A 7500-nucleotide genomic window follows, 5' to 3' on the forward strand; every position below is an offset into this window, starting at 1 on the left:
CGTCTCGGGCGGGCGTCCCGACGCCGCCGCCATACGGCCGTTGTGATCCGTGCGGGGATCCGCTTGCTCGGCGACCCTCGCCGAGAGCAGCCCCGCGCCGCACGGACACGCGACACCGACGGGCGGACGGACGCCGGGGCGCCGGCCCGAACCGTTACCTTTAAAGGACGGGAGGTCGTCGAGGCGAGTGCCGCCCCGGAAGCGCGCGCCGGAAGCGCGAGAACCGCGCCGAGCTAGGGTCGTCGGCATAGGGGGATTCCCCGGTTACGGGGGTCCCGCGCACGGCCGCCGCCTTTCGCCCGTCGCTGGCGGTCGCCTGTCGTCGCGCCGCGCCGCGCTACTGGGGTCGTCGGACGAGCGCGCTACCCCGCTCGCACGGAGGTAGCGCGACATCGCCCGCCGCCTTTTCTCGCGTCGCGCCGCGCCGCGTGGCGCCCGCCGAACTCGCTCCGACGCGCGGCCCGGGAGTGACCCGCGCCGCGCCCCCCGTCCCGTCCCGTCCCGGTCTACCCTCTTCCTCCGCCTGCGACGACCCGCCGCCCTCGGCGTCTGGCTCGTCGGGGGTGTACCGAGGCGGATCTGCTGCCGCTCGTACGTTAATGATCCTTCTGCAGGTTCACCTACAGAAACCTTGTTACGACTTTTACTTCCTCTAGATAGTCAAGTTCGACCGTCTTCTGGCACACCGCCGGAGCCGGGGCCGGCCCCGGCGGGGACTATCCGAGGACCTCACTAAGCCATCCGATCGGTAGTAGCGACGGGCGGTGTGTACAAAGGGCAGGGACTTAATCAACGCAGGCTAATGACCCGCGCTTACTGGGAATTCCTCGTTGGTGGGAAATAATTGCAATCCCCAGGCCCTGTCACGAGCGGGGTTCATAGGATTACCCGCGCCTGCCGGCGCGGGGATAGACGACGCGCTTATACGCTCAGTGTGGCGCGCGTGCAGCCCCGGACATCTAAGGGCATCACAGACCTGTTATTGCTCATTCTCGTGTGGCTGAGAGCCACTTGTCCCTCTAAGAAGTTTTCTGCCGCCGACCGCGCGGGGGGCCGCGGTACTATTTAGTATGTTTGAGTCTCGTTCGTTATCGGAATTAACCAGACAAATCGCTCCACCAACTACGAACGGCCATGCACCACCACCCACGGTATCGAGAAAGAGCCTTCAATCTGTCAATCCTTTCCGTGTCCGGGCCGGGTGAGGTTTCCCGTGTTGAGTCAAATTAAGCCGCATGCTCCACTCCTGGTGGTGCCCTTCCGTCAATTCCTTTAAGTTTCAGCTTTGCAACAATACTCCCCCCGGAACCCAGACACTTGGTCGGTTTCCCGGGTGCTGCTCGGCGGGTCATGGGAATAACGCCGCCGGATCGCGAGTCGGCATCGTTTATGGTCGGAACTAGGACGGTATCTGATCGTCTTCGAACCTCCGACTTTCGTTCTTGATTAATGAAAACATTCTTGGCAAATGCTTTCGCTCTCGTCCGTCTTGCGCCGGTCCAAGAATTTCACCTCTAGCGGCGCAGTACGAATGCCCCCGGCCGTCCCTCTTAATCATGGCCCCAGTTCATGACAACCCACAAAATAGAACCGGAGTCCTATTCCATTATTCCCAGCTGCGATATGCAGGGGCGGCCGTGTGGCCTGCTTTGAACACTCTAATTTCCTCAAAGTAAACGCTTCGGGCCCCGCGAGTGACACCCAGCGAAGGGCATCACGGGGGCTTTTGCCGAGAGGCAGGGGCTGGGACAGACGGATGCACGCCTCGCGGCGGACCGTCAGCTCGCGTCCCGGGGTCCAACTAGGAGCTTTTTAACTGCAGCAACTTTAAAATACGCTATTGGAGCTGGAATTACCGCGGCTGCTGGCACCAGACTTGCCCTCCAATGGATGCTGGCCGATGGGTTTGTGTTCGGCTCATTCCAATTACGGAGACTCGAACGAGTCCCGTATTGTTATTTTTCGTCACTACCTCCCCGTGTCGGGAGTGGGTAATTTGCGCGCCTGCTGCCTTCCTTGGATGTGGTAGCCGTTTCTCATGCTCCCTCTCCGGAATCGAACCCTGATTCCCCGTTACCCGTGGTCACCATGGTAGGCGCAGAGTCTACCATCGAAAGTTGATAGGGCAGACATTCGAATGAGTCGTCGCCGCCTCGGGTGGGCGAGCGATCGGCACGAGGTTATCCTGAGTCAACACAAAGGGGGGGCCGGGCCGGCGGAACGAGGACCGGCGCGCGCGGAGCCGCCCGCGCCGCTTACGCCCCCGCCCGGAGAGGCGGAGGCCGGACGCGGGGGACGCGCGCGACGGCTGAGCCCCCGCCCGCCGGACACCGCGTGGGTTTTTGTGTCTGATAAATGCACGCGTCCCCGGGGCGAGGCCGGAGCCCCGCCCGCGAGTCGGCGCTCGTTTGCATGTATTAGCTCTGGATTTGCCACAGTTATCCAAGTAACGGTGGAGCGATCAAAGGAACCATAACTGATTTAATGAGCCGTTCGCAGTTTCACTGTACTGGCCATTCGTACTTAGACATGCATGGCTTAATCTTGAAAACAAGCATATGCTACTGGCAGGATCAACCAGAGTGCGTCTGCCGCCGGGGGGGCGCTGCTGGTGGCGGTGCGGCCCTGGTCCGGGACGAGGCTGTGGCTACAGCCGGGCCCGGGGGGCCGCGCGACACTCGTATACGTTCGGACGGGCTGACGAGCGGGTGTCGTGAAACGATGTTTCGCGCGGAGCCCTAGCACGCGTGGCGTCGGGCTCCGCGACGGTCGGACGTCTGGGTGTGGCTCGAGACGGAAGCTCGACCTCGGTTCGTCTTGGTTCTGCCGCCAAAAGGTTCACGCCGAGGCATGGTTTCGCAAGAGGGCCCCGCGAGTGCCAGCCGTGGATCCCGCCTCACTCGTAACTCGTATCGGATTCGTCCGGCCTCACTTTCGTTCGCACATCGGACAGTTATACGTGTGCTTTAGTAGCTTCCGTTCCCTCTTAGTGAGGCCGTCCGTACGTACCGCCCCAGCTCTTTCTGAGGCGGGTATCCACTCGGCTCGGGGGGGCCCAACGTTTGCCTAGTATCCTCGGCGCTGGAGCTTGACCCGCAAAGCCGGAGGAGCCGCACGCCCGAACACCGGCTTGCGCCGGCCGACGTGGGCCCTCCGAGGCGGGTCTCGTGTGCCAATCGCTCAGTTGGGGAACCGGCAGGCCCGTGGGCCGACGCCGGCTCACCCGGGGGTGAAGGGTGCTTCGATGGAGGCCCCCTGTCAGCCTCCGCGGAAGTCCGGCTTCAATACTTTAAAGTTTGAAAAACTTAGACATTTTTCGAGAACCGGAGCTTAGAGGGGTACATGCAAAAGCCAGGGCCGCGGGAAGCGCCCTAAATACTTCAATACTTTAAAATTTGAAAAACTTAGAAATTTTTCGAGAACCGGCATCTTCCCTCGGTAATTGCGAGATGCGAGGCCGCCCCTAGCCTCTGCTCTGTCGGACTCAATGGTCACGGGTGGCCGCTGATTAGCCCTGGTGCTCACCTCTCAAAATTGCGAGTCCCTAATATAATTCTGGCTGTCGGCTGGAGAAGGGGGTATAAAATCGGCACTTGAGGGAACGCCGGGCCCTCAAGTTCGGGGCCCTCTAGCGGATTTTTGAGGTACTGCACTCCCATTGGAAATGCATTGCCCATAGGAATACATGGGCGCTCCGTCCACTACAATGTAATTCCCTCACAATATCTGCCCCCGCGTGGCCGCGCGATGCTACTGCTGCCCCGTTGGGAATGAATGGGCCTTTCGGAGGCCATAAATACAGCGCCGCTGCATGGATTTTGGCGGTACTGCGGCTGTCGTTGAAAATACATGGACCCGTCTGAATGAATGGGCCTTTCGGATTCCATAAACCCAGCGCCGCTGCATGGATTTTGGCGGTACTGCGGCTGTCGCTGAAAATACATGGACCCGTCTGAATGAATGGGCCTTTCGGAGGCCATAAACTCAGCGCCGCTGCATGGATTTTGGCGGTACTGCGGCTGTCGCTGAAAATACATGGACCCGTCTGAATGAATGGACAAAATATAAATCAGACACTACAGAACACAAGCATAATCCAAGATTACAAAATCATCTCAGCCTTTAAAAGAAACAAAAACCTGAAAGACTACTTAGTAAAAAGTAAATTACCAGAAATCAACATAACACAAACGCAGGGCCCCACATTCTACAAACAAGCCACCACAGTTAGGAACACCGTCACCAACACAAACTACCTAATTAAACAAACAATCACACCTGCTACGGAAAACTGAAAATACATGGACCCGTCTGAATGTATGGGCCTTTCGGAGGCCATAAACTCAGCCAGCGCCGGGCCAGTGTTTGGGGTATTGTGCCCGCCACTAGTGGCTGAATACATAATAATAATAATAATAATAATAATTCCCTTGTATTGTCATTCTGTGTAACAATGTACACAGAACGAAATGTCGATTGCACTGGGCTAGTGTTGAGGGAACGTCGGGCCCTCAAGTTCGGTGGCTTGGAGCGGATTTTTGAGGTACTGCACTCCCATTGGAAATGCATGGGCGCTCCGTCCACTACCATGTAATTCCCTCACAATATCTGCCCCTGCGTGGCCGCGGGATGCTACTGCAGCCCCGTTGGTAATGAATGGGCCTTTCGGAGGCCATAAATACAGCGCCGCTGCATGGATTTTGGCGGTACTGCTGCTGTCGCTGAAAATACATGGACCCGTCTGAATGAATGGGCCTTTCGGAGGCCATAAACTCAGCGCCTCTGCATGGATTTTGGCGGTACTGCGGCTGTCGCTGAAAATACATGGACCCGTCTGAATGAATGGGCCTTTCGGAGGCCATAAATCCAGCGCCGCTGCATGGATTTTGGCGGTACTGCGGCTGTCGCTGAAAATACATGGACCCGTCTGAATGAATGGACAAAATATAAATCAGACACTACAGAACACAAGCATAATCCAAGATTACAAAATCATCTCAGCCTTTAAAAGAAACAAAAACCTGAAAGACTACTTAGTAAAAAGTAAATTACCAGAAATCAACATAACACAAACGCAGGGCCCCACATTCTACAAACAAGCCACCACAGTTAGGAACACCGTCACCAACACAAACTACCTAATTAAACAAACAATCACACCTGCTACGGAAAACTGAAAATACATGGACCCGTCTGAATGTATGGGCCTTTCGGAGGCCATAAACTCAGCGCCGGGCCGGTGTTTGGGGAATCGTGCCCGCCACTAGTGGCTGAATCCCGGGCTAGTGTTGGGGGACTTGTGCCCGCCAATAGTGGCTGAATCCCGGGCTAGTGTTGGGGGACTTGTGCCCGCCAATAGTGGCTGAAATCCGCGCCGGTGTTTGGGGAAATGTGCGCGTATTATCGGGCCGGTGTTTGGGGAATTGCGCGCGTATTATCGGGCCGGTGTTTGGGGAATTGCGCGCGTATTATCGGGCCGGTGTTTGGGGAATTGTGCGCGTATTATCGGGCCGGTGTTTGGGGATATGCGCGCGTATTATCGGACCGGTGTTTGGGGAATTGTGCCCGCCACTAGTGGCTGAGAACTTGGCTAGTGTTTGGGGACTTGTGCCCGCCACTAGTGGCTGAAATCCGGGCCGGTGTTTGGGGAATTGTGCGCGTATTATCGGGCCGGTGTTTGGGGATATGCGCGCGTATTATCGGACCGGTGTTTGGGGAATCGTGCCCGCCACTAGTGGCTGAGAACTTGGCTAGTGTTGGGGGACTTGTGCCCGCCACTAGTGGCTGAAATCCGGGCCGGTGTTTGGGGAATTGTGCGCGTATTATCGGGCCGGTGTTTGGGGATATGCGCGCGTATTATCGGACCGGTGTTTGGGGAATCGTGCCCGCCACTAGTGGCTGAATCCCGGGCTAGTGTTGGGGGACTTGTGCCCGCCAATAGTGGCTGAAATCCGCGCCGGTGTTTGGGGAATTGTGCGCGTATTATCGGGCCGGTGTTTGGGGATATGCGCGCGTATTATCGGACCGGTGTTTGGGGAATTGTGCCCGCCACTAGTGGCTGAATCCCGGGCTAGTGTTGGGGGACTTGTGCCCGCCACTAGTGGCTGAAATCCGCGCCGGTGTTTGGGGAATTGTGCGCGTATTATCGGGCCGGTGTTTGGGGATATGCGCGCGTATTATCGGACCGGTGTTTGGGGAATCGTGCCCGCCACTAGTGGCTGAGAACTTGGCTAGTGTTGGGGGACTTGTGCCCGCCACTAGTGGCTGAAATCCGCGCCGGTGTTTGGGGAATTGTGCGCGTATTATCGGGCCGGTGTTTGGGGATATGCGCGCGTATTATCGGACCGGTGTTTGGGGAATCGTGCCCGCCACTAGTGGCTGAATCCCGGGCTAGTGTTGGGGGACTTGTGCCCGCCAATAGTGGCTGAAATCCGCGCCGGTGTTTGGGGAATTGTGCGCGTATTATCGGGCCGGTGTTTGGGGATATGCGCGCGTATTATCGGACCGGTGTTTGGGGAATTGTGCCCGCCACTAGTGGCTGAATCCCGGGCTAGTGTTGGGGGACTTGTGCCCGCCACTAGTGGCTGAAATCCGCGCCGGTGTTTGGGGAATTGTGCGCGTATTATCGGGCCGGTGTTTGGGGATATGCGCGCGTATTATCGGACCGGTGTTTGGGGAATTGTGCCCGCCACTAGTGGCTGAGAACTTGGCTAGTGTTGGGGGACTTGTGCCCGCCACTAGTGGCTGAAATCCGCGCCGGTGTTTGGGGAATTGTGCGCGTATTATCGGGCCGGTGTTTGGGGATATGCGCGCGTATTATCGGACCGGTGTTTGGGGAATCGTGCCCGCCACTAGTGGCTGAATCCCGGGCTAGTGTTGGGGGACTTGTGCCCGCCAATAGTGGCTGAAATCCGCGCCGGTGTTTGGGGAATTGTGCGCGTATTATCGGGCCGGTGTTTGGGGAATTGTGCCCGCCACTAGTGGCTGAGAACTTGGCTAGTGTTGGGGGACTTGTGCCCGCCACTAGTGGCTGAAATCCGCGCCGGTGTTTGGGGAATTGTGCGCGTATTATCGGGCCGGTGTTTGGGGATATGCGCGCGTATTATCGGACCGGTGTTTGGGGAATCGTGCCCGCCACTAGTGGCTGAATCCCGGGCTAGTGTTGGGGGACTTGTGCCCGCCAATAGTGGCTGAAATCCGCGCCGGTGTTTGGGGAATTGTGCGCGTATTATCGGGCCGGTGTTTGGGGATATGCGCGCGTATTATCGGACCGGTGTTTGGGGAATTGTGCCCGCCACTAGTGGCTGAGAACTGGGCTAGTGTTGGGGGACTTGTGCCCGCCACTAGTGGCTGAAATCCGGGCCGGTGTTTGGGGAATTGTGCCCGCCACTAGTGGCTGAATCCCGGGCTAGTGTTGGGGGACTAGTGGTCGTAAAACCGGGCCGGTGTTTGGGGACTTATAGGCCGACACTAGTGGCTCAAAACCGGGCTGCCGTTTGG

General features: G+C 57.9%; 1 non-coding gene across 1 annotated transcript; it reads right to left on the reverse strand.

Moving 5' to 3' along the window:
• Positions 1 to 597: 597 nt before the first annotated feature.
• LOC148345664 (18S ribosomal RNA) lies at positions 598 to 2584 on the reverse strand. The gene has a single exon (XR_015848558.1). It is a non-coding gene; the product is annotated as an 18S ribosomal RNA (ribosomal RNA).
• Between the last annotated feature and the right edge of the window lie 4916 nt (positions 2585 to 7500).

The sequence above is a fragment of the Urocampus carinirostris genome, unplaced genomic scaffold (assembly GCF_059441175.1).
Source record: "Urocampus carinirostris isolate Australia breed hairy pipefish unplaced genomic scaffold, RoL_Ucar_1.0 HiC_scaffold_36, whole genome shotgun sequence".
NCBI classification, from domain to species: Eukaryota; Metazoa; Chordata; class Actinopteri; order Syngnathiformes; family Syngnathidae; genus Urocampus; species Urocampus carinirostris.